This window comes from Podarcis bocagei (assembly GCF_964188305.1).
Source record: "Podarcis bocagei genome assembly, chromosome: W".
NCBI lineage: Eukaryota > Metazoa > Chordata > Lepidosauria > Squamata > Lacertidae > Podarcis > Podarcis bocagei.
Window position 1 is genome coordinate 43,334,529 of NC_138131.1, and position 27,073 is coordinate 43,361,601.

A 27,073-nucleotide genomic window follows, 5' to 3' on the forward strand; every position below is an offset into this window, starting at 1 on the left:
TTGTACAATACTGCCGGCTAGCGTGGTCCTCTGTGAGCTGGGACCTGGAAGCGGCTCTGACAGCTGCGTAGAATACATCAAAGAGATGCTGGTTCTTCAGCGTTGCTGCATTTTGAAAAGCTGACCAATCTAAGGCTAGTGCCAGATGGAGATGTACAAGCGCATCTGACAGAGATGAAATTCTTACAGGAAGAGATATTCTGCTTCATGATTATTAACAGCCTTAATCGGACTTATGCTGCTGCATCGTGAGTGTCGGAGAAGGCCTCTCCCTCCTCAGGCTCACTCCATCCGGCCTAGGGGGCAGGGCCCAGGCTCACCTTCGCCACAGCTTTAAGAGGCCTCATTGGGGTCTGGGACATCGCTGCTGCTGCATCGGAGTGTTGGAGAAGGCCTCTCCCTCCTCAGGCTCACTCCATCCGGCCTAGGGGGCGGGGCCCAGGCTCACCTTCGCCACAGCCTTAAGAGGCCTCATTGAGGCCTGGGACATCGCTGCTGCTGCATTGTGAGTGTCGGAGAAGGCCTCTCCCTCCTCAGGCTCACTCCATCCAGCCTAGGGGGCGGGGCCCAGGCTCACCTTCGCCACAGCTTTAAGAGGCCTCATTGGGGTCTGGGACATCGCTGCTGCTGCATCGGAGTGTCGGAGAAGGCCTCTCCCTCCTCAGGCTCACTCCATCTGGCCTAGGGGGCGGGGCCCAGGCTCACCTTCGCCACAGCTTTAAGAGGCCTCATTGGGGTCTGGGACATCGCTGCTGCTGCATCGGAGTGTCGGAGAAGGCCTCTCCCTCCTCAGGCTCACTCCATCCGGCCTAGGGGGCGGGGCCCAGGCTCACCTTCGCCACAGCCTTAAGAGGCCTCATTGAGGCCTGGGACATCGCTGCTGCTGCATCGTGAGTGCTGGAGAAGGCCTCTCCCTCCTCAGGCTCACTCCATCCGGCCTAGGGGGCGGGGCCCAGGCTCACCTTCGCCACAGCTTTAAGAGGCCTCATTGGGGTCTGGGACATCGCTGCTGCTGCATCGGAGTGTCGGAGAAGGCCTCTCCCTCCTCAGGCTCACTCCATCCGGCCTAGGGGGCGGGGCCCAGGCTCACCTTCGCCACAGCTTTAAGAGGCCTCATTGAGGCCTGGGACATTGCTGCTGCTGCATCGGAGTGTCGGAGAAGGCCTCTCCCTCCTCAGGCTCACTCCATCCGGCCTAGGGGGCGGGGCCCAGGCTCACCTTCGCCACAGCTTTAAGAGTCCTCATTGGGGTCTGGGACATCGCTGCTGCTGCATCGGAGTGTCGGAGGAGGCCTCTCCCTCCTCAGGCTCACTTCCTTCCGGCCTAGGGGGCGGGGCCCAGGCTCACCTTCGCCACAGCCTTAAGAGGCCTCATTGGGGTCTGGGACATCGCTGCTGCTGCATCGGAGTGTCGGAGAAGGCCTCTCCCTCCTCAGGCTCACTCCATCCGGCCTAGGGGGCGGGGCCCAGGCTCACCTTCGCCACAGCCTTAAGAGGCCTCATTGGGGTCTGGGACATCGCTGCTGCTGCTTCGGAGTGTCGGAGAAGGCCTCTCCCTCCTCAGGCTCACTCCATCCGGCCTAGGGGGCGGGGCCCAGGCTCACCTTCGCCACAGCCTTAAGAGGCCTCATTGGGGTCTGGGACATCGCTGCTGCTGCATCGGAGTGTCGGAGAAGGCCTCTCCATCCTCAGGCTCACTCCATCCGGCCTAGGGGGGCGGGGCCCAGGCTCACCTTCGCCACAGCTTTAAGAGGCCTCATTGGGGTCTGGGACATCGCTGCTGCTGCATCGGAGTGTCGGAGAAGGCCTCTCCCTCCTCAGGCTCACTCCATCCGGCCTAGGGGGCGGAGCCCAGGCTCACCTTCGCCACAGCCTTAAGAGGCCTCATTGAGGCCTGGGACATCGCTGCTGCTGCATCGTGAGTGTCGGAGAAGGCCTCTCCCTCCTCAGGCTCACTCCATCCGGCCTAGGGGGCGGGGCCCAGGCTCACCTTCGCCACAGCTTTAAGAGGCCTCATTGGGGTCTGGGACATCGCTGCTGCTGCATCGGAGTGTCGGAGAAGGCCTCTCCTGAGGTATCTAATCATAGCCTGCATTTTTATCAAGGCTTATAGTTTGATTAGGGTCTGTATTTTAAAATGAGCTTAAAGATTTTCAAATGTTTTATGCCAGGCAGAAGTACTTTGGCAAGATGTTTATCCTCCTGGACAAGGGGCCCCCCTGATTTATAGCAGAAAACAATTCTCAAAGTCGTAAAAAGGGAATTACAGGCTGAGACCAAGGCTACACTGACCCTACATAATTAATAGTTGGTAAACAGTAAAATAAAACCATGTGCCTTAAACTTGAGCCATATCTTCTTAAGGTTAAATTCCAAGAGTAAATGGAAAAGAAAACAACTGGCTGAGAAGGGAAGTGTAAATAGAAGAAGGGGCTTTTATTTTGAGGCTGTAAACTGGTCCATCCTTTCCTTTGAGAAGGTTTATTCTTCTAAAAAGCTATCTATGGTAATGTATGAAATATACTGGCTTAAATATAATTATGCAAAGGATCTAGAAAGAAAGAAATGTTAAATTCTTATTTCATAGAGTCATATTGCTGTAGGAGACCAGAGGGGCAGATGAGCCCAGCCCCCTGCCAGACAGGAGACGCCATCAAGCACTCCTGATATATGGTTGTCAGGCCTTTGTTTAAAGACCTCCAAAAAGGAGATATTTCATTGATGATGCATGAGAATGTGAACCCAAGATCCCTGACATCTGTCTAAGATAAAAATTTAAAACTATTAACCATCTGTTTTGGAGGGCCATAGGGCAAGGAGGGCAAGAGGTGAGCTGGTAATTAAGGTTCCTTGTTGAGACAAATGTAAGATATATGACTACTTATTTGTCATTTATAGATAGAAGAATATATAGCTTTTTGTATCCCATAAAAGGCAATAGGAAATGGGTGTATCTTTTAGGATTGGTTATAGCAATCAGCCAATAGGAAATTCAACCAGGCTGATTGGACAGAGGCAGCCAAAGGAGGAGCAATGGGGCTGGACTGAGGGAATATAAGTGCTGGCCATAATGACAGGAGACCAGGCCAGAGCTTGGTAACCATATACCACTGTGCCTCTCATTTATTTGTCTGACAAATAAATTATTATTTTAATTTCTCTATTGCTGCGTTGAATATTTCATTCCAGCTAAGCGTTAACCACAAGCAGGGTGCTACACTCCCTCCTCAGGCTCATTCCCATCCGGCCTAGGGGGCGGGGCCCAGGCTCACCTTCGCCACAGCGTTAAGAGGCCTCATTGGGGTCTGGGACATCCCTGCTGCTGCATCGTGAGTGTTGGAGAAGGCCTCTCCCTCCTCAGGCTCACTCCATCCGGCCTAGGGGGCGGGGCCCAGGCTCACCCCCGTAATAGCTTTAAGGACACTGGTGCTGCTGCAGCAAATGTTGAAGATGTTTATATATATTTTAAGGTGTTTTAAAGGTGTTTTTATTGTTTACTTTGTTGTACCACCGTGAATGGTGGTTTTTATCTATGTATTTTTGTTTGTTCCGTCTTGTTTTGTTTTTGGGGTTGGACATCGAGTGGGGTGGGGATTGGTTTTGTTTGGGCATAATTGTTTTGGTTGTTTTGTTTTCTAATTTGTAAATGGAGGTTAGTATGAGGCTTGGGATTGCTACCGTGGAGGGGCGAGGGAGGTATGGAGGTGGGGGCAGATGTTATAGGCGAAGGGGATTGAGATACGGATATGCTCGTACCCCTTCCAATCTGCGCCCCATCTCGAGGGACGAGGGTAGGGTGAGCAAGGATTACTCACCTCCTTCACTGGTGTTGTGCAATGCCAGGTCTATAGGCAACAAAACCGCTACCCTGCGAGATTTCTTTACCTCGCAGGGGGTTGACCTGGCTTGTGTGATGGAGACCTGGGTGCACGAAGGGGTAACTGTTACCTTACGAGAGATGGCGCCCCCGGGTTTCTCCGTCCTCCACCAGTCACGGACTGTGGGCCGGGGGGGAGGGGTGGCAGTATTAATCCGGGAAGATTGTTCTTTCAGGCCTCTACCATCGCCATTGATCCCCGGTATTGAATGTGTTGGCCTAGTGTGGGGCTCCGAGGAGAGCTTGGCTGTCTGGCTGGTGTACCGGCCACCTAGCGTACCAGCAGCCACCCTGTCAGGCCTGTTGGAGGCGGTGGCCGGCTGGGCCTTGGAGTTCCCTAACCTATTGGTATTGGGAGACTTCAACTTCCACGCTGATGCCACTCCCTCCTCACAGGCTCTGGACCTGGTGTCTTCCATGGCGACACTAGGGCTCTCCCAGTTTGTTTCGGGCCCCACACATCAAGCAGGCCACACGCTGGATTTGATCTTTGGCGCCGGTATAGATGTGATCATGTCTCCTTCGATGAAGGTGCCATGGTCTGATCACTATGCTCTGAAAGCCAGGATTGATGTTCCACCCCCACCCTGCTTAGGTGGCGAGCCGATTTGGGCTCGCCCGCAGAGGCTGATGGACCCTGATAGATTCCGTCAAGCCTTGCGGGACCTTTCTCCCCCTGGCGACTCATTGACTGAGCTTGTTGAGGGCTGGAATACCCAGCTCCTGGCAGCCATTGATGAGATTGCACCTAAGCGCCCTCTACGACCCCGCAGAAACCGGGCTCCCTGGTTTACCGAGGAGCTTCGGAAAATGAAGCGGGACCTCAGACGGCTAGAGCGAGTATGGCGGGGTGCCCGTGACGGAGCCTCAAGAACATCTTATAGGGTTTTTATGAAAACCTATGAGATGGCAGTGAAGGCCGCTAAGAAGTCTTACTTCTCGGCTTGCATTGCATCCGCTAGCTCTCGCCCGGCGCAATTATTTAGTATAATTCGGTCTTTAACATCCCTTGAAGGACAGCCAAATTTAAATAACAATCTGACACACAGCTGTGAGGCATTTGCGAGCTTTTTTGCGGAGAAGGTCCTGTTGCTCCGCCATGACCTCCCTGCCAATTTGGATACAATAAAGGAACTGGAGGCCCCTCGACTGTCCTCGGGTCCAGTATTGGACCACTTTGACCGGATATCTCCAGCCGATGTGGACAGATTCCTCCAAGCTGGAAAGCCCACCACCTGTCCTCTTGACCCGTGCCCGTCATGGCTGATTAGAGCGTGTCCAGACGAGGTGCGGCCCCCCCTGGGGGATATCATCAATTTGTCCCTTGGCACCGGGATATTCCCAGGGGAACTGAAGGAGGCGGTGGTGCGTCTGCTCTTAAAGAAAACATCATTAGATCCCTCAAATCTATCCAATTACCGCCCGGTCTCGAATCTTCCATTCCTGGGTAAGGTGATTGAGAGAGCGGTTGCTGAACAGCTTGGTAGGTTTCTGGATGAAACATCTGCTTTGGATCCATTCCAGTCCGGCTTCCGCGCTGGTCATGGGACCAAGACGGCTCTGGTCGCCCTAACAGATGATCTCCGCAGGCAGCTGGATCGAGGCGGGTCGGGGCTGCTGATTCTTCTAGATCTGTCAGCAGCCTTTGACATGGTCGATCACGAACTCCTGGACCACCGACTTGCCGACGTGGGGATCCAGGGCACAGTCCTTCAATGGCTGCGCTCGTTTCTCTCTGGTCGGGGACAGAGGGTGGCGCTTGGCAGGGAATTGTCATCGCGCCACTCCTTGGTGTGTGGAGTGCCTCAGGGTGCAATTCTCTCCCCGATGCTTTTTAACATCTTTATGCGCCCCCTCGCCCAGCTTGTCCGGAGTTTTGGGTTGGGTTGCCATCAGTATGCTGATGACACCCAACTCTATCTGTTGATGGATGGCCATCCTGACTCGGCCCCAGACACACTGACCAGATGTCTGGAAGCTGTGGCTGGATGGTTACGTGGGAGCCGGTTGAAGTTAAATACTTCGAAGACAGAGGTCCTCTGGCTGGGGCGGGACGATATGGGATTGAGGGGGCAACTCCCATCTCTTGCGGGGGTGCAATTAGTGCCAGCACCGTCCGTTAAGAGTTTGGGTGTAATCTTCGATACCTCCCTCTCCATGGAGGCGCAGATTACAGCTATAACAAAGGCGGCATTTTTTCATCTCCGCCAAGCTAAGCAGTTGGCCCCTTATCTCTCTCGCCCTGACCTAGCCACTGTGATCCATGCGACGGTCACCTCCAGACTGGATTATTGTAACTCGCTCTACGTGGGGCTGCCCTTGAGACTGACCCAGAAACTCCAGCGGGTGCAGAATGCCGTGGCGAGACTCCTTATGGGGTCTTCGCTGCGAGATCACATTCACCCGGTACTATACCAGCTGCACTGGCTCCCGGTGGAGTACAGGAGAAAGATACAGTGTTTATAGAGTGCTGGTTTTAACCTTTAAAGCCCTATACGGCCTAGGACCCTCGTACCTACGGGACCGCCTCTCCTGGTATGCCCCACAGAGAAACCTACAGTCTGCCAATAATAACATCCTCAAGGTCCCAGGCCTCAGAGAGGTTAGGCTGGCCTCAACTAGAGCCAGGGCCTTCTCGGCTGTGGCCCCAATCTGGTGGAATGCTCTGTCACAAGAGACTAGGGCCCTGCGGGACCTGACATCTTTCCGCAGGGCCTGCAAGACAGAGTTGTTCCACCAGGCCTTTGGTCAGGGCGCAGCCTGACTCCCTCCTCTGGCAACCTGCACATAATTTTGCTTAATTGGTTGCCTTCAATTTGATTTAATTAATTTTTATAATGAAATATTTTTAGATTGTGTAACTATTTTACTGTTTGATTATTTGATTGTTGTTAGCCGCCCTGAGCCCGGCTTCGGCTGGGGAGGGTGGGATATAAATAATTTATTATTATTATTATTATTATTATTATTATTAAACGGTTGCAAGTCAGCTTGGTTCTCTACTTGCCGCAGAACTCACGATGGAGAGAATCTGCGCCGTGATTCTCAATGAGAAAGATGGCCTTGCTGCAATAGATGTCAAAGACAGGGGGAGAGAAGCTCGGAGTTCTGACACCCCCACTGCTATTGCTAGTGAAGAACAGGCTGTTGCTTTGAACGTTGTCCATTGTTTCAATTGTGGACAGACTAGGCATCTTCAGCGGAATTGTAAGAAGCCATGTCAACACAAAGGAGCTAAGGGGAGCTCTGCAAAGCCTGAAGCGTCAGGCAAAAGTCGTACCAAGTCCCAGGTGAAACCTGCAAAAGACTTCCAGTCAGCACCAGCGACAAATGGCGGATTCCCTCTGAGCTCCGGAGGGAATCGGCTCCACGGGGACAGGGTCTGACCGCTGCGGCGAAGCGGGACCCGAAGAAATCTCAGGCGGGGAAGCCTGAGAACTTGGAGACTCGGCGGGCTCCGTTTGCGCCCCCCTTTTTAAAGGCTCCGGAACGGAAAGGGTGTGTGTGGCGCGGAGAGCGCTGATTTCTTTCTGGACAATTGGAAGCTAAAGCAACTACCCGTGAGTAGGAGTAAGCAAGTAATTGGAAGAAAAATTTAGTTAATTTGGCACCGAAACGGGAAAGGCACAAACAGGAAGTCTGCCTCTTCCGACTTGTAAATAGATTAAAGTAAAGAGACTGTAAAGCTGTAACCCTGAAAGACGACTTTTAAAGGTCAAATCCAGCACCAAAAAAGACGACTCCCCTCCGGTTTGCAGGAGTGGAGGGGGGAGAACCGAGCATTATTTTACCTGCAAGAAAAGAGGGTGTAAATATATTTCTGCTGTCTCGGAAATCTGGGAACGGACTGCCTATGACAGGGAAGGTCGACCAGTGGGAAGAATTGTCTGCATGTTAAGGGTAAAGAATATTGACACTTTGAGAAAGATACAGTGTTTATAGATCTGCCTTTGACTATAAAGTAACTTTTTAGAGACACTGAAACTTTTTTAAAAGCATTGAAACTCTGGCTTTTGAGGGATATTGGAACTTTTAAGAACTATACTTGTTTTTAACAGTTGCATAGTGAAGTTGGAAGGGTGTCCCCCTAGAGGAGACTACGTTGTAACAACTATTTTGTCATCAAGTTACCAAGCTCTGGAAAATTACTTTGCAAAACAAACTCACCAAGCGTGTGACTGACCTTGGGCTTGTTATGGCAGATGGGAAAGGGAAGATAGAGCTGGTGAGTGGCATACAGGATAAAACTACCAGATCCGGCAGACAATACAAGACTGATATTACTTTTCAGAGAAGGGCCTCAACATCCGGAGCGGCAGGCACAGTAGGAGCTGCTGCTTCGCAAGTAAAATCAAAAGCTATGTCATCTGAAGAGCTATTGGCTCAGGCACTTGGCAAAATTGATGCATCTTTGGAAAAATTAGCCAAACAGGTTGCAGAGACAAATAAACAAGTAGCTGGGGCCTCAGCAAAAATAGATTTGAACACTCCAAGTATTAATGAACTGGGGAACAAGGTGAACTCCAATACACAGTCCATTGAAAAACTATTAGAGGAATCGGCCTCGACTCGACAGATTGCAGAGGAAGCTAAGGATATTGCAACTGCTGTTCAAGAGAAGATACCACCGGTATATAAGAAATTAGAGGATCACGACCTGACACTCTCTATGATTGAATTACAAAGAAAGGAGAGAAACCTAAGAATTAGAGCAGTACCTGAAAGTGAGAAAGACAACTTGATAGACTTACTTACAAAGGAATTCACAGACTTTTGGCTACAAGACCTGGGGAAAGATGAATTCAAGATAGTGAGTGCATTTAGACTCAGCAAAAGACAAGGAAAGAACAGAGCAAGAGATTGTTTGATCACCTTAAGAACAAAAGAAGAAAGAGATAAAATCTTGAATCTGCACTACCAAAGAACCTTGGAAATTGAAGACTCATTTGTTGAGTCCTTCAAGGATATACCTAAACACATTTTGGATATAAGGGCTTATTATAAAGATCTTGTCGGCCTACTTAGAAGAAATAAAATACTCTTCAGGTGGGAATTTCCCCAAGGTTTATCTTTTAAATACAAAGGAAGGAAAATAAGAATAAGGACAGTGAATGATAAAGACAAGTTTCTGAAAGATCACGAGGAGGACTTACAGAAGGAAGTGGAATCAGGAGAGGAGCTGACTGCATCAGGAAAAGGAATTCTAGACATAGCAAACTTGTCATTTGGATTCCCGGGCCCAGGGAAAGACACACCACCGACAGAAGAACAACAACAACTCGGTGCAGTTGGAGGGAAAGCTAAGTAACTTACCATGGCTCTGCAACTTTTAACCTGGAATTGTAATGGACTGAATTCCCCTTGGAAGAGGAAATCTGTTTTTCATGTATTAAGGAAAGAACAATTGGACTTGATTTGTTTAAAAGAAACACATGTAATGAGGCTACACAGGAAAATGCTTATTAATAAGAGATTGGGACAAGAATTTATTTCGTATGACAAAGTTAAAAAGAGAGGCTTGGTGATATATGCAAAGGAGAAATTGCTACCAAAATTTCATAGAATCATAGAATCATAGAGTTGGAAGAGACCACAAGGGCCATTGAGTCCAACCCCCTGCCAAGCAGGAAACACCATCAGAGCACTCCTGACATATGGTTGTCAAGCCTCTGCTTAAAGACCTCCAAAGTAGGAGACTCCACCACACTCCTTGGCAGCAAATTCCACTGTCGAACAGCTCTTACTGTCAGGAAGTTCTTCCTAATGTTTAGGTGGAATCTTCTTTCTTGTAGTTTGGATCCATTGCTCCGTGTCCGCTTCTCTGGAGCAGCAGAAAACAACCTTTCTCCCTCCTCTATGTGACATCCTTTTATATATTTGAACATGGCTATCATATCACCCCTTAACCTCCTCTTCTCCAGGCTAAACATGCCCAGCTCCCTTAGCCGTTCCTCATAAGGCATCGTTTCCAGGCCTTTGACCATTTTGGTTGCCCTCCTCTGGACACGTTCCAGTTTGTCAGTGTCCTTCTTGAATTTTGGTGCCCAGAACTGGACACAGTACTCCAGGTGAGGTCTGACCAGAGCAGAATACAGTGGCACTATTACTTCCCTTGATCTAGATGCTATACTCCTATTGATGCAGCCCAGAATTGCATTGGCTTTTTTAGCTGCCGCGTCACACTGTTGGCTCATGTCAAGTTTGTGGTCAACCAAGACTCCTAGATCCTTTTCACATGTACTGCTCTCAAGCCAGGTGTCCCCCACCTTGTATTTGTGCCTCTCATTTTTTTTCCAAGTGCAATACTTTACATTTCTCCCTGTTAAAGTTCATCTTGTTTGTTTTGGCCCAGTTCTCTAATCTGTCAAGGTCGTTTTGAAGTGTGATCCTGTCCTCTGGGGTGTTAGCCACCCCTCCCAGTTTGGTGTCATCTGCAAATTTGATCAGGATGCCCTTGAGTCCATCATCCAAGTCGTTGATAAAGATGTTGAATAAGACCGGGCCCAAGACAGAACCCTGTGGCACCCCACTAGTCACTCTTCTCCAGGATGAAGAGGAACCACTTATACCGAAAACAGAGACTGAAAAGACTCAACTTAAGAACTACCGTCCCATATCCTTATTAAATGTGGATTACAAAATTTTTGCTGATATTTTGGCTAAGAGGCTGAAAAAAGTACTGATTGAAGAGATTCATAAGGACCAAGAGGGTTTTCTGCCGGGAAGACATTTATCTGATAATCTGAGGAACGTAATTGACATTTTGGAAAAGTTAGAAGTGAATATAAACACTAAAGCAGTTTTGATATTCGTGGATGCAGAGAAAGCCTTTGATAATATATCTTGGAGTTTTATGAAAAAGAACTTGCAGGGTATGGGGGTAGGCCAAGGTTTTGAAAATGGTATAGGTGCAATATATTCTGAACAAAAGGCTAAATTAATTGTAAATAATGTGGTTACGGAACAATTTAAGATAGAAAAAGGAACACGACAGGGGTGCCCAATTTCCCCATTGCTTTTTATATCGGTCCTGGAGGTTCTGCTCAATATGATCGGAAGAGACCGGCAGGTTAAAGGTATACAGGTCGGAGCTAAACAATATAAATTGAGAGCATTTGCAGGTAACCTAGTTTTGACGTTACAGGAGCCAGAGTCTAGTACCAAAAGAGTATTAGAATTAATTCAAGAGTTTGGTCAGGTGGCAGGATTTAAATTGAACAAATTAAAAACTAAGGTTTTGGAGAAAAACTTAACATCATTGGAAAGAGAGAAGTTCCAGAATGAAACAGGTTTGACTGTGGTTAAGAAAGTGAAATACTATGGAATTTTTCAAACAGGACAGGCAAATTGGCTTCCAGATGGAAAAATCAAAATTAGAAACTGAATTGTTAGAACCCAGTACTAAGAATTTATCTAGAATGTATAACTTGTTGCTGAAATGGAATACACAGGATGAAACAGTCAAATCAGCTATGATTAAGTGGGCACAGGATGTCGGTCACAACATCATGTCAGATGACTGGGAATGGTTATGGAACACCGGTATCAAATTTACGGCGTGTAATGCCTTAAAGGAAAATATTATGAAAATGGTATACAGGTGGTACATGACCCCAGTCAAGCTGGCAAAAATTTATCATCTGCCCGACAACAAATGTTGGAAATGTAAAGAGACTGAAGGTACCTTCTATCACCTTTGGTGGACATGCCCGAAGATTAAGGCTTTCTGGGAAATGATCTATAATGAAATGAAAAAGGTACTTAAATGTACTTTTTCTAAAAAACCAGAGGCCTTTCTCTTGGGCATTGTCGGCCAATTGGTGCCAAAGAGGGACAGAACTTTTTTTATGTACGCTACAACAGCAGCAAGAATACTCATCGCAAAATACTGGAAGACACAAGATCTACCCACTCTGGAAGAATGGCAGATGAAAGTGATGGACTATATGACATTGGCCGAGATGACAGGCAGAATCCGTGACCAAGGAAAAGAGACGGCGGAAGAAGAATGGAGAAAATTCAAAAGTTATCTTAAGGACTATTATAAACTTAATGAATTTTAGAGTGTTGTGGTTGTCAGGAACAAAGGGATACAGTGATATAAGGTCAGAATATAGAGATGACTAAGATGACAGAGGTTGGAAAGTAACAATTGGGAGTTGCTATAAAATTATGGACATTGGGATGCAGAAGGGGGGGGTATGGGGAAGTCCCAGAAAAGAGGTTTATGAAAATATGTTATGAAATTATACGTGTATGTTTGTCTTTTTAAGTGTTTGTTTGTTTTCTAAAATTCTGTAAAACTAATAAAAATTTTATAAAAAAAAAAGAAAGTGAAATACTTGGGGATTAATATGACAGCTAAAAATGGAAATTTGTTTAAAGATAACTATGAAAAATGCTGGACGGAAGTTAAAAAAGATTTAGAAATTTGGTCAAACTTGAAGCTTTCCTTGTTAGGTCGAATTGCTGTTATAAAGATGAATGTATTGCCAAGAATGTTATTTTTGTTTCAATCATTGCAAATTTTGGACAAAATGGACTGTTTCAAGAAGTGGCAGAGAGACATTTCTAGATTTGTCTGGCAGGGCAAGAAGCCCAGAATAAAATTTAAAATATTAACTGATGCAAAGGATAGAGGTGGATTTGCCCTGCCAGACTTTAAACTCTACTATGAATCAGCGGCATTTTGCTGGCTGAAAGAATGGCTGCTTCTTGAGAACACAGACATTTTGGATTTAGAAGGTTTTAATAACGTTTTTGGGTGGCATGCATACTTGTGGTATGACAAGGTTAAAGCACATAAAGCATTTAAAAATCATATTGTCAGAAGAGCATTGCTTAATGTCTGGATAAGATATAAAGATTTACTTGAAAATAAAACCCCAAGGTGGTTGTCACCGATGGAAGCAAAGGCCCAGAAAAAGCTCAATATGGAGGCCAAATGGCCGAAATATTGGGAAATTTCGGAACAAGAAGGAGATAAACTGAAATTACAGAGTTTCGAGAAATTAAAAAGTAAAGTGAGAGATTGGCTCCATTATTATCAGATAATGGAGGCCTACAATTTGGATAAAAAAGTTGGCTTCCAGGTGGAAAATACTAAACTGGAAACAGAACTGTTAGAACCCAAAACCAAGATTTTGTCAAAAATGTATAACTTGCTGTTGAAATGGAATACTCAGGATGAAACGGTTAAATCTGTCATGATTAAATGGGCACAAGATGTTGGACATAATATTAATTTTGCTGACTGGGAACAGTTGTGGACCACCGGAATGAAATTTACGGCATGTAATGTCTTAAGAGAAAATATTATGAAAATGATTTACAGGTGGTACATGACCCCAGTCAAGCTCGCAAAAATCTATCTATCATTTGCCCGATAACAAATGTTGGAAATGTAAAGAAATGGAAGGTACATTCTTTCACCTTTGGTGGACGTGCCCAAAGATTAAGGCTTTCTGGGAGATGATATATAATGAACTGAAAAAGGTATTTAAGTATACCTTCCTGAAAAAACCAGAGGCCTTTCTCCTGGCCAATTGGTGCCAAAGAAGGACAGAACTTTTTTTATGTATGCAACGACAGCAGCAAGAATACTTATTGCAAAGTATTAGAAGACGCAAGATTTGCCCACTTTGGGAGAATGGCAGATGAAGCTGATTGACTGTATGGGACTGGCAGAAATGGCTGGCAGAATCCGTGACCAGGGAGAAGAGTCGGCAGAGGAAGATTGGGAAAAATTTAAGGACTATTTACAAAAATATTGCAAAATTAAGGAATGTTGAATGATGTTGGATTGAAATTAAGCGGTTTTCAGCTGTAATGGTAAAAGGAATTTGATAAAATGGTTTTCTTTTATTCAAAGTTATAATAATCTAAGAAAATAAGGTGTTTTTTTCTTCTTTTTCTTTTTAAGCTGTAATGCTTTGAGATAAGGATTTGCTGTATGAATAATCTGAATTGGATATACAAGAAGGGGAGGTATGAGGAGGTCGGAGAAAGATGTTATGAGAAAATAAGCTGTGAAATTTATGTGGTTTTGGGTTTTCTTGTTCTTTTTTCTTTTTGTTTGTAAAAATTGGAAACTCTAATAATTTTTTTTTTAAAAAAAGAAAGAAACCTGCAAAAGCATTGCTGTCAACAAAAGCCGCATTTTCAACGGAGAACGCTTTTGTTCTTGACACGGGACGCACACAGCACATGACATCGCACAGAGATCTGTTTTCAACATTTAAGAAGCAAAGCTTCACTGTGAAACAGGCCAATGGCCAGGAGCTGAAAGCGACCGGGTTTGGAACTGTGCATCTTGAAAGTCTGAACTTGACTATAAACAATGTGTATTTGGTTCCTGATGTAAAGTTCAATCTGCTGAGTGTTTCGCAGATCACAAAGAAAGGACTGACTTTGTCCTATGATAGAGAAAGCTGCAAAATCTTCAAAGATGGAGAGCTGTATCTTTCTGCCAGAGAGAAAGATGGGCTGTATTTGTTGACTTTTAATCAAAATGATTGCATAAATTGTAATGCATCTGAATCTAACATGATTTCTTTCGCAGGTGTGTAGAAAAACGTCCAGAAGACGACGCAAGTAATCAAAGCTTTTCAGCGAGTGTATGCTGATGTGATTGGTCCTCTAGCACCATCTAGAGGCAATGCAAGATATTATCTTGTGTGTGTGGATTATTTCTCTCATTATGTGTGGGTATATATATTGCAGAAACCACAAGAAGCCTTAGAAAGGTTTAAAGAATTTTGTGACAAGGTTAAGAATGTTCATAATGCTAACATTGATTGTCTTTTCACAGATGAAAAGCCAGTTTTTCTTTTACAGGATTTTCAGGATTTCCTGGATAAGAAAGGGATAAGGCACAAGACTGCTGTTTCTGCAGAAGCATGGAACAGAAGTGTCTGTGTGCAAGTGAACAAAGAATTGTAAAATGGCATGAAGGCACAATTGCTGAGTTCACATTTGCCACATGAGTATTGGGCGGAGTCGATATTGTGTTATTGTTAGTCTTGATTGAGAAAGGTTTCAAAAGATTTGGGAAGTTCTCCTTTTGAGAAGCTGTTCCGTAGAAAACCTTGTGTTGCCCATTTTAAGGTTTTTGGGTCTCATGTGAAGACAGAAGCTCCAGGTGGAGTAAAGAATGCTAGAGGCATTTTTGTGGGTTATGAAAAGGGTCTCTACAGAGTAATTTTGTCTGAATCTGGTCAGGTGATTCTCAGAAAATTTCTAGAGAGTGCTCCTGAACAGGAGAGAGTAATTGTTCACACATTTCCCACTGAGGACAATTCAGATATTGATGATGATTTTACTGATTACAGTGGTACTCAGAGTGACAGTGATAGCTCAAAGAGCTCAGTTGACACAGTCATTGAGAGGAAATCTCACACAATGGCTAGACCTTCACAAATGAAGGATGAACCACTGTTTACTATTGGAACTGGTTCTCCAAAGAGTCCTGAGACTGAACCAGTGAGCAAAGAGGATCAGCACCTCATACGTAGGTCTGAGAGAGTTACAAAGGGTGTACCACCCAAGAGGTATTCAAAAGAGTTTGCTAACTTAGCTGTTGCATGTGTTACTATTGTTGACAAGTCAAGACAGGTTGAAGCTGTGACTAATTCAGAGACAAAGACACAACAGGGAGTTGCTAAGTGTAACACTACATTCCCTAGCCAAGGTAATGCAGATGCACTCATTCCTTGGAAGTCAGACTACCAGAGAGGTACACTGGGGAAACCAGTGGCGGGTAGTTCCAAGGGTGGAACTGAAACAACAGGGGAGTGTTATATGTATAACAACTGTTTGTTTTCTTCTCTGGATCACGCTTTGCTCGCAGCGCACATTGATTCATATGGGGGAGTATGTTACGATATAGAAGCAATGCGGCCGCGAGCTGGTAGCGTGAAAGCAAAACATAATGGGAATGTTGGGACTGTTCCATGGGAAACAGAGGGACAGTCAATTCACAGTGCAGAGGGCGCCGGAATTAGCTGAGAGTGTAATATGAGCTGTACAGGAAGTACAGGTGGAGTTTGTCTCTCGGCTGTTGGAGTTTGAAGAGAGCAGTCGTGTTTTTCTGTAACGCTGCAAAGACAGAAATAAAGGCATGTAAATACGTTTCTGTCTATCTCTTTCCCCTGCCGGGGGGGGGGCAGGAAAGAGGGGTGTGTTCTTCTCACGCTGAGAAGGATCGCCTATTGCGACCTAGCAATGCAGACAGGGAGGTCACCAGGAGATCAAGCCAGGTGCCTGGAGAGTTGCCAGTTTCTCCTGATAAAGGCTTGATTCCCAACAGTATCCACAGGTTTATCCACATGCTCGACAGTGGGGAGCACCAAGTGAGGAGTGTCACCTCCTATCTGCTCTTGGCTTGCAGTTATATCTTGTACGCCTGCCCCAAATGAGTACTACGTGGAGAAGATACACCCACTTGAAGAGTCGAATGCACCAGCGTACACTATGGGCCTTTGAACGCACTACTGGGTGAGCAGCCCAAACCCAGCACCCAACCAATACACCCTTCCACAGACACTGGGTCCAAAGCTGCCTGTCAAACCTGCAGCTCCCTGCCTCTCAATGGCATCCAGTGCCTCTGTGTGGGGCTATGCTAAAGACCTGGTGAGAGGGCCTGGCCCGGCAATGAATACCATACCTGAACCAGATGTTTACCTGTGCCACCAGCCATCCTACAGCATCTCCCAAAGGTTTGCTTCCTCCAGCAAGAACTATACACCAGGACCCCCTGACTACAATGCGGAGCTGGTCACCACCGACAAACCCAGAGCCCCACAGTTCAGTCTTGGGATTCGTCACTCTGAGTATTCTCATGGCACACCTCCAGTTTGTTTACTCAAAGAGTGAGGGTGGACTCACAGGCCACAGAGGTGACTTGCCCCTTTGGGTAGACCCACCTCCAAATAATTCCATTGTGACACAGTGTCAGGAAGCAGGTGTAAATAGCTTGTTTCAGAGGGAGAGATTCTGATGAACTTTGAACACGTTTGGGCTATGCCAGGGTCAGGTAATTGGGGAGGGGGACTAGATAGCCCTCCTTGGTGAGACAGGGGGTCTGCCTTGGTTCTTGGCAAAATCCTTTCTCTATCCTTCCTCCTTCCAGTGTGCATTACTAGTGAAGTGTTTCTCACCCCACCACTTAATTCGCTTTCTGTTAAAGAAGATTATTGGGAAGAAGGCTAAGATGCTCTTTTTGCTCATATAAGAAATAGTTTTATAATTTTATAAGTATTACCTTTTTTTTTTTACAAAGCTCCATAAATATTTATTTTCCTTGCTACTATTCTATTTACACTGAGAATGAAATGCAAAATGAGAGAGCTGTTTTTAATATTGTGTTTTACCAGTGTATATTGAAGAGCCTTCCAAAGAGTGAATTTATAGGGCAGTCTATGTAACTTGTTTACATGTTACTTGCTTTGCGTAAGTAAGTAAATAAATAAATCCAATTTAGATCGCAGTTTTGGATTTTGTCAGCTTGGGATGACTAATGTACCTTCTAACATGCCTATCATCAAACCACATTCATTATGCTCTCAATTGATAAATGTAGGCTACATTGATTATGTTTATGAGCTCTGTGCATCCCTTCCCCCTCCATACCCAGGTGATTCAATGTATGAAAGGGAGAGTGAGACTGGGCTGCTTAGGTATCGTTTTCTATCCTAACCTCTTATTTGTTGCATGCAGCACCATTTCTGTTCTGCTACAGTTTGTCTCCTGCCAGCAAATATGTTATTTGTCTTGTCTGCTGGTGGTGAAATTATGGCACTTCACATCAGTCTCAAGGTTGAGGGTGCCTCTTGCCCACAACACATACACAGAATTTCCTCTAAGAGAAATGCTGGTTCTTAGCTCTCTCCTCCTAATCTAGATGAGCACCACAAGCCAAAAACCACTTTCTTGGGAAGAAGACTCACTGAACTCACTCACTTCACAATAAGAATGCGTAAGAACCAGGCTCTAAACTGCCTTTTTTCAATGTATTATTTATCCTGTAACAGGAATGTTTTCCCACTATTCTATTCTTCTATAAACCAGATGGGAACTAAGCTGACCCCCTTTCTCTCATTTGTTTGCTGCTCTTGCTCCATGTATCATTTTTACAGCACTTCCAGCCAACTTTATCCAACCTCTTTGCAAGTGCATGAGTGAAATATTATTATTATTAATATTAATTATTCAATTTTTTTTATAATAATTTTTATTACATTTTTTTACAACAGAAAAAAGAAAGAACATAGAAAATAGAAAGAAAAAAGAACAGAAAATTCAAACCATTTCAACAACTTATTTCAAATTTCCATCGGACTTCCCCGCATCTCCCGCCCGGTGCATTCTTAACAATAAAAATTATCAGCAAGTTATACCCTTGTTTCTTGTGTTTCTTTGTACTTTCAATTGCAATTTTAAGTTTAAATCCCTTATTTTCCATTTACTCTAAAAATATAGCATATTGTCGTTTTTACCCATTTAAACTTTGATTCTTTCATGAATATTATCCAATTTCTTATATAATCCACTCTCATTGCTGGGGCTGACCTTCCAAATCATACGGCACCTCACAGTTCATATAACTTATAATACTTTTGCAAATAGTCCTTAAATTTTTTCCAGTCCTCTTCCATTGCTTCTTCTCCCAAATCTCGGATCCTGGCAGTCATCTCAGCTAGTTCCATGTAGTTCATCAATTGCGTCTGCCAGTCCTCCAGTGTGGGCAAATCTTGAGTCTTCCAATATTTGGCGATAAGGATCCTTGCTGCTGTGGTGGCATACATGAAAAAAGTTCTATCCTTCTTTAACACCTTCTGGCCGACAATGCCCAGGAGGAATGCCTCTGGTTTCTTAGGAAAGGTGTATTTAAACACCTTTTTTAACTCGTTGTAAATCATTTCCCAGAAGGCCTTCACTCTTGGGCAAGTCCACCAGAGATGAAAGAATGTCCCTTCAGCCTCCTTACATTTCCAACATTTATTATCGGACAAATGGTAAATCTTAGCAAGCTTGACTGGGGTCATGTACCACCTGTATACCATTTTCATAATGTTTTCTTTCAAGGCATTACATGCCGTAAACTTCATACCGGTGGTCCATAACCTTTCCCAGTCCTCAGACATGATGTTGTAACCAATGTCCTGAGCCCATTTTATCATGGCTGATTTAACTGTCTCATCCTGAGTGTTCCATTTAAGTAGCAAGTTATACATTCTCGATAATAGCTTGGTCTTTGGTTCTAACAATTCTGTCTCAAGTTTCGATTTTTCCACCTGGAATCCTGTTTTTTTATCTAGCTTAAAAACCTCATTAATTTGGGCATAATGAAGCCAGTCTTGCACTTTACCCTTTAATTTTTCAAAGCTCTGCAACCTCCAGTTGTCTCCAATGTTTTCTATTATTTCCCAATATTTCGGCCAACCGGCCTCCATATTAGGTTTTTTCCGAGCCTTGGCCTCTATTGGTGATACCCACCTCGGAGTTTTGCTTTCTAACAAGTCTTTGTATTTTTTCCAGACCATAAATATTGCTTTTCTGACAATATGGTTTTTAAACATTCCATATGCTTTTGCCTTGTCATACCACAAATACGCATGCCAACCTAGCGAATTATTGAAGCCTTCCAGATCTAGGACATCAGTGTTTTCTAACAAAATCCAATCTTTCAACCAGCAGAAGGCCGCAGCTTCATAATATAACCTTAAGTCTGGCAGGGCAAACCCCCCTCTCTCCTTTGCATCAGTTAATATTTTAAACTTTATTCGGGGCTTTTTGCCCTGCCAAACAAATTTAGAAATATCCCTCTGCCACTTTCCAAAGCATTCCACTCTGTCCACAATCTGCAAGGCTTGAAACAAAAACAACATTTTTGGCAAAACGTTCATTTTTATAGCTGCAATTCGGCCTAACAAGGATAATTTCAATCTTGACCAAATTTCTAGATCTTTTTTAACTTCTGACCAACATTTCTCATAATTATCTTTGAATAAATTCAAGTTCTTGGAAGAGAGATTGACCCCCAGGTATTTCACTTTTTTAACAATATTTAGTTCTGTTTCCTTCTGAAACCCCTCTGTTTCAATGGTTGTCAAGTTTTTCCCTAACACCTTAGTTTTTTGTTTGTTCAACTTAAAGCCCGCCACCCGACCAAATTTCTGGATCAATTCCAAAACTCTTTTTGTACTAGATTCTGGCTCCTGTAATGTTAAAACCAAGTCATCTGCAAATGCTTTCAGTTTATATTGTTTCACTCCGACCCGTATTCCTTGTACCTGCCGATCTTTCCTTATCATATTCAGCAAGACCTCCAGGACTGAAATTATTCAATTTTTTTATAATCTTTTAGCAAAAGATTTCAGGGTGGTGTACAACATTAGGAACACATTACAAAACATCAATGAGCAGGGCAGCAGTTGAAGAAGGAGCAAAAAGGGTTTTCTTGTGTGTGTGTGTGTGTGTGTGTGTGTGTGTTTCTTTGTGGCTGATTAGCTGTTCTCCCTTTGCAAAGGTCAGAGGGGGCAGGGTTTCTGTTGAGGAAGGTGATTAGCTGTGGGAGGAGCTTATCAGACCTAGCAGGGCAGCAGTTGAAGAAGGAGCAAAAAGGCCAGTGAGGAATCTGTTTGACCGTATGCTCTTGGCTGAGTTTGACATCCAACAAATATGTGGGTAATTGAAGTCCCCCATTACTACTATCTCCCTTCCTTTTGCATGCTTGGCCATCTGTTCCAGGAAGGCATCATCTATGTCCTCCGTTTGGCTTGGGGATCTATAGTAAACTCCCACAATGAGGTTCCTGTTATTCTTCTCTCCCTTAATTTTGACCCAAATGCTCTCACTTTGGCTTTGAGGTTCTAAATCTTGGATCTCTTCACAGGTATACACATCCCTGACATATAACGCCACTCCTCCTCCTTTCTTGTCTGGTCTGTTTCTCTGAAATAGATTGTATCCCCCCATTATTACATTCCAATCGTGGGACTTATCCCACCAGGTTTCAGTGATGCCTATTATGTCATATGTAGTTTGTTGTACCAAGAGCTCAAGCTCATCTTGTTTATTTCCCATGCTTTGCACATTAGTGTACAGACATTGAAGTCCATTAATCATTCCCCCGTGTCTCTTATTTAAGGATTTTTTCCTCCCACCACTAGGTCTGCGTGCTGTTTGCTCCATTTGGTCTATGACATTTGGATGATCATCTTCATCAATTGATAGACTCCTACCTTCAGGAGCACTGTCTCCCTCCCCCACATTAGTCAGTTTAAAGCCCTCCTGATGAGGTTTCTGAGATTCTTGGCAAAAACATTTCTCCCAACCGTTGTGAGGTGCAGCCCATCACTTGCCAGAAGTCCATCTTCAAGAAACTGCAGTCCGTGATCTAAGAATCCAAACCGTTCCTGTTTACACCATTTGCGAAGCCAGCTGTTCACTTCCACTATTTTTCCCTCTCTCCCTGGGCCACGTCGTTCAACTGGGAGGACAGATGAGATGACAATTTGTGCATTTAGTTGCTTCAATTTCCTGCCGAGGGCCTCGTAGTCTCTTTTGATCTTCTGGAGGCTATTGCTTGCAGTGTCATTGGTTCCCACATGAACCAAGAGGAAGGGGTATTTGTCAGTGGGTTTTATGATTCCTTGCAGTCGTTCAGTTACATCTTGGATCTTAGCCCCGGGGAGTCAGCACACTTCCCGAGACATCTTGTCAGGCCCACAGATCACTGCTTCTGTTCCCCTCAGTAGGGAATCCCCTATCACCACTACACGCCTCCTCTTAGGTTTGGTCGGGGTTCTTCCGTGAGCTGTCCGTTCCAAGGTCGCCTGCACATTCCCTGAGGACTGACTTTGCTGCTCGTCTTCATATACCTGATCGACTGTAATGAGGGAGAGATCCTCAAATGGAGTCTGCTCTTCGTCTTCCATGCTAGGGGAGAGGACCTCAAAGCGATTGTGTATTTCTAAACAATCAGAGCGAACCCTGGGCCTCCTACTTCTTTGAGTCACATTTCTCCATATATCTGGCTCCTGTGTTGGTGAACTAGCCTCCTTCTCAGGGGAGTCCCCTGTCTCCTCCTTGGTGGAGACGGTGTGCTCTGTTGCTTCCAAGAAGAGCTCCAGCTCTCTAATTCTTTGGAGCGTAGCTACACGTTCTTCCAGTTGCTGGACTTTGTCTTTTAAGAGGGCAATCAACATGCAATTGCTACAGGTAAAGCTGCCTGCAACCTTTGGCAAGATGGCAAACATTGCGCAGGAACCGCAGGCGACTGCAGCTGTTCCCTCCCCCTCCATCTTGAGAATGTGTCATTGGGGGTGGCTACAGCGGTCCTCCATCATAAAAAGCGTGAAGACAGGACAAATAACTCCTCCCACAAAAAAAACCCTAGGTCTCCCCCAACGAACGTTTGAGACTAGCTCCCCTAAATCTACACGATGGATCAAACTGTGCGCGCTGCTGCCCTGCAAGCTCTGATAAGCTCTTCCCACAGCTAATCACCTGCCTCAACAGAAACCCTGCCCCCTCTGACCTTTGCACAGGGAGAACAGCTAATCAGCCACAAAGAAACACACACACACAAGAAAACCCTTTTTGCTCTTTCTTCAACTGCTGCCCTGCGAACGGCGATCTGGCACTTCTCCCTCTTTACCTTGAGCGCGGCCTCCTGGAACCTGGTCAGTACGGTGTGGAGGCGCTCGAACAGCTGCTGGTGTGAGTCTGCGGACACCAAGACATCATCAAAATATGGTACCATGCCCGGAAGCCCTTGCAGGAGACGCTCCATAAGGCTTTGGAAGATCCCAGGAGCCACATTTACTCCGAACTACAAACGGCGGCAACAGAATGCCCCTCGGTGGGTGACGATTGTCGGGGCTTCAGCGGTGGCATCATCGACGGGCAGTTGTTGATGGGCTTGGGCAAGGTTCAGCTTAGCAAAGACCTTACCCTCATCCAAGGAACGCAGGCGTGATGATGGGGGTTTCCCACTTGGCGTGGTCAACTGGCTCCAAAACTCCTTGGGCGATCAGCTTGTCCAATTGTTCATCCACCTTAGCCTTGAGAGCAAAGGGAACCCGGCGTGGCTTTAGCTTGATGGGGGCGACTTGTGGATCAAGGCTAAAGGAGATGGGCGTACCTGTATATTGCCCCAAGTGCCGTCAAAAACCTCAGCAAAGTCTTTGACCAGATCCTCAGTCTCTGCGTTAGAGATGCGGTTGATGCTGGTGACTTCCATCAAACCAGTCTAGCCCTAGGAGGCTTGGCCGCTGACCTTCGACCACCACCAGTCAGAGCAGGCCTGAAAAATCCTTGAAGGTGATCTGGAACCGGCCAACGCCTACCACGGGAATGTTGTTTCCCTGGTAGTCTCTCAGGTGTACACGGTGAGAGTCGAGTTGCCTTTTAGACACTCTGGGTACCAGTATTTTGATGGTGCTCCAAGACACGATGGACAGGGCAGACCCAGTGTCAATCTCCATGTCACATGGAGCTCCTTCAATGAGCACCGTGACGTTTAGCTTGCGTCGCGTAGGCGAGTCGGTTTGGCCAATAGTGGTTCCAGACGGGCAGTGGCAGTTGGTGAGAGCGAAACAGCTTTCCTTGGCGGACTGGAGTGAAGACTTGGACTTGTGAGGCAGTGAAGGGGGGGTGCCGGACGGAGCCAATCGGCAGACCTTAGCAATGTGGCCCCTTCTGGAACACTTCCGACAGATGGCATCTCTGAATCGACACTTGGCACGGGAATGGTTGCCTCCGCAGCCGGCATATTCCGATTGACCTTTGGACTTCTGTTGGAACTTCCTGCGCTCCCGCTTTATCTGGTGCATGTCATCGTCTTCACTGGAGGATGCCTCATCACTGCTGGCCTCTTCATGATGCACTGGAACTGGCTTCCTAGCAAGACGTGGGCTGCTGGCTTGAGGATCAGCAGCTTCCGAGGCCACGGCCTCCTCAATGGCTTTCTGCAGCGTGAGGTCTGGTTTGGCGAGGAGACACCGTTGCAGACAGATGTCCCGGACCCCGCAGGCGAATCGATCCATCAGGGCATCGTCTAAGTCTCAGAACTTGCAGTGCATTGCAGCCTGTCGCAGGGTGGTGGTGTAGTTGTTGATTGACTCCCCCGCTGCCTGGTTCCGGTGGTAAAACGCATGGCGGGCAGCAATCTTGGATGGCTTTGGCGCGTAGTGGTTGCGGAGCTTCTTTGGAATCGTGTCCCACGGAGCTCCCTGGACTGCTTCAGGTGCAAGCTGCTTCAGGTGCAAGCAATGCTCAGGCCATCTCAAACACCTCAGGCCCACAGAGGATTCTTCTTTCTATGTAGATGGAACCCAAAACAACCTGTTTTGCTTTGTTTAGCCTTATTACACTTCGCTTTGCTATTTGTGGGTGAATGAACAATTTGTTCAGGACCTGAGACAGTGGTGGGCAACCCAAATTCCCTTCTAAATTCCCTTCCTGGCAGGAACTACATGGTACAGCGCTGCAGATCTATGCTCTGCATTCTTCAGTCTCCCTCTAGCCCCTGAGAGTCAATTCCTCTTCGCCTTCACCTGGGGACCTAGTTAACTAATCTGGACCAGACTACCCCAGGGTTATGCGGAATCACCCGCTATATTTTCTGCAATATTACACCAGGATTTACAGGATGTACATCTGTCTGGTCTACCTATCTGCTCTATGTAGACAACATTTTAATATGTTCTACCAGCGAGGAGGCGTGTAAATTAGACACAAAACACCTCCTTCTCGAGCTAGCATATAAAGGACACAAGGTGTCCCCTAAGAAGCTCCTTCAATGAGCACCGTGACTGTGTATCTGAAGAAGTGTGCATGCACATGAAAGCTCATACCAAGAACTAACTTAGTTGGTCTTTAAGGTGCTACTGGAAGGAATTTTTTTATTTTGCGTAAGAAGCTGCAATACTGCAAGCAGGAAGTAAAATACCTCGGACATATCCTGGGGATAGGCACCCAAAGCCTAGCAACTGACAGAATAGAGGCAGTCACCAAAATCCCCCTCCCCAAAACAAAGAGACAATTGCCAGGCTTCCTTGGTATGGCAGGCTTCTGCCAAGCTTGGATTGCCGGCTACAGCGAAATAACTAAACCCCAGTCCACTATGACCCGCCAAGATCATCCTGATGAACTGGTTTGGGGAGAGGAAGCCTATAACACCTTTGAAAGCCTTAAGAGGGAATTACGATCTGCCCCCGCCTTGGGCCTCCTGGACTATCGCATCCCTTTCAACCTATTCATTCATGAACAAATGGGGGTAGCCTCAGGAGTTCTTACCCAGCCCTTCCGAGATCAAGAAAGGCCAGTGGCATATTACAGTCTATAACTCAATACTGCAAAGGGAGCAGTGAGTTGCTTGAGAGCCATTGCTGCCACTGCACTCCTCCTTCAAAAGGCTCAAGAGACAGTGTTGGGACATAAGATCACAATACACGTTCCCCACGCAGTCTCTGTTACCATAAAGCACCAATGCTGCAGCAAGCAAAGGCTCCAGCATTGACTCCCAAGCACGCGTTGGTGCTGCTGGGATGGGATTCTCAATCACCCCAAACAGTCTCTGATTCTGCAGCAGGGCCTTCATCTTTACAGACCAAGATGAATAATTGTCATTGGTCAGGAGGGGTGGAGAAGGCAAGCCTCCCCCCTTCTTGGCATCCATTTTGAGTCCTTGCATTGACTCTAAAACACAAGCCTCTAAAATCCAATAGCTGGCTTGTTTACACTCTTGACACCTGGCAACTCTGACACTGGCTGCGTTGGAAAGTCCCTTCCATCAGTTCGTGAGGACCTAGTCATAACAAAACTTTGTTTTCGCCTCTCTGAGGCATAGTCTGACTGTCCAGCCCTCTCGAGTTTCTTTCCATTTCTCCTCTCTGAGGCACAGCCTTCTGAAGGACGTTGCTTAGCAACAGCGCATTCCTTTCCTCGGACAGGAAACCACAAAAATGCCTGGTATGCAGGCCTCTTCTAAGTTGGAGCTGCTTTCCCACACTCGCTCTCCGTGAAGCAGAGAATGAATCATTCTGCATTCACACTTTTAAGCCCTTAAAGTCTCATACCTTGAGCATTGGCTTGGCTGTCAGCTTTCTTCTTTTCAGCTTCTGGCTGCAGAGAATCAGCCTCTCCAATCAGGCTTCCATGGAGCAGAGGAGGACAATTCACCAGCCTCTCATGCAGATGTCCGATGGATCGAAGAAAACAGCAACCATCCGAAGGCTGCCACTGTTGGAATTCTGCCTGGGTCAGAGGAATGTGCCACAGCGTAGGCACCGGCAGATATTCTGTCTGGTCAGCTGCTTGTGGCTGGAAAGCCAGACAGGATGTTTGTGACTGTTGCTATGGAAACAAAGGGGCAGTCCAATCCGTACTGAGCACCGGATGTTAGCTCAGTGTGTGTGTCATATGACCTGTACTGGAAGTACATGGGTGGAGTTTCTTCTTGCTGTTGTCGAGTGCAGACGTGTTTCTCTGTACTGATATGAGAGACAGAAATAAAAGATGTAAATAGTTTTCTGTCTGCTTCTTTCCCCTCTTGGGGGACACCAAAGGGGAGAGAGGGAGAACGGTGTGTTCCTCTCACACATCTGAGATGAATCGCCGGGACCTCGCCTGCTTATCAGCAGAGTGGAGACGCGGGAGGTCGACAGGAATATCTGCCGGTGCCTACGCTGTGGCACATTCCTCTGACCCAGGCAGAATTCCAACAGTGGCAGCCTTCGGATGGTTGCTGTTTTCTTCGATCCATCGGACATCTGCATGAGAGGCTGGTGAATTGTCCTCCTCTGCTCCATGGAAGCCTGATTGGAGAGGCTGATTCTCTGCAGCCAGAAGCTGAAAAGAAGAAAGCTGACAGCCAAGCCAATGCTCAAGGTATGAGACTTTAAGGGCTTAAAAGTGTGAATGCAGAATGATTCATTCTCTGCTTCACGGAGAGCGAGTGTGGGAAAGCAGCTCCAACTTAGAAGAGGCCTGCATACCAGGCATTTTTGTGGTTTCCTGTCCGAGGAAAGGAATGCGCTGTTGCTAAGCAACGTCCTTCAGAAGGCTGTGCCTCAGAGAGGAGAAATGGAAAGAAACTCGAGAGGGCTGGACAGTCAGACTATGCCTCAGAGAGGCGAAAACAAAGTTTTGTTATGACTAGGTCCTCACGAACTGATGGAAGGGACTTTCC

General features: G+C 46.2%; 1 pseudogene across 1 annotated transcript in view; it reads left to right on the forward strand.

Moving 5' to 3' along the window:
- The window catches only part of LOC308578087 (protein CIMAP1C-like), a 76,762-nt pseudogene extending 60,013 nt beyond the window's left edge, over window positions 1–16,749 (forward strand). The window contains exon 5 of the transcript in view: window positions 16,265–16,749. The product of the transcript in view is annotated as a protein CIMAP1C-like (transcript). The remainder of the gene's footprint in view (window positions 1–16,264) is intronic.
- Window positions 16,750–27,073: the final 10,324 nt, after the last annotated feature.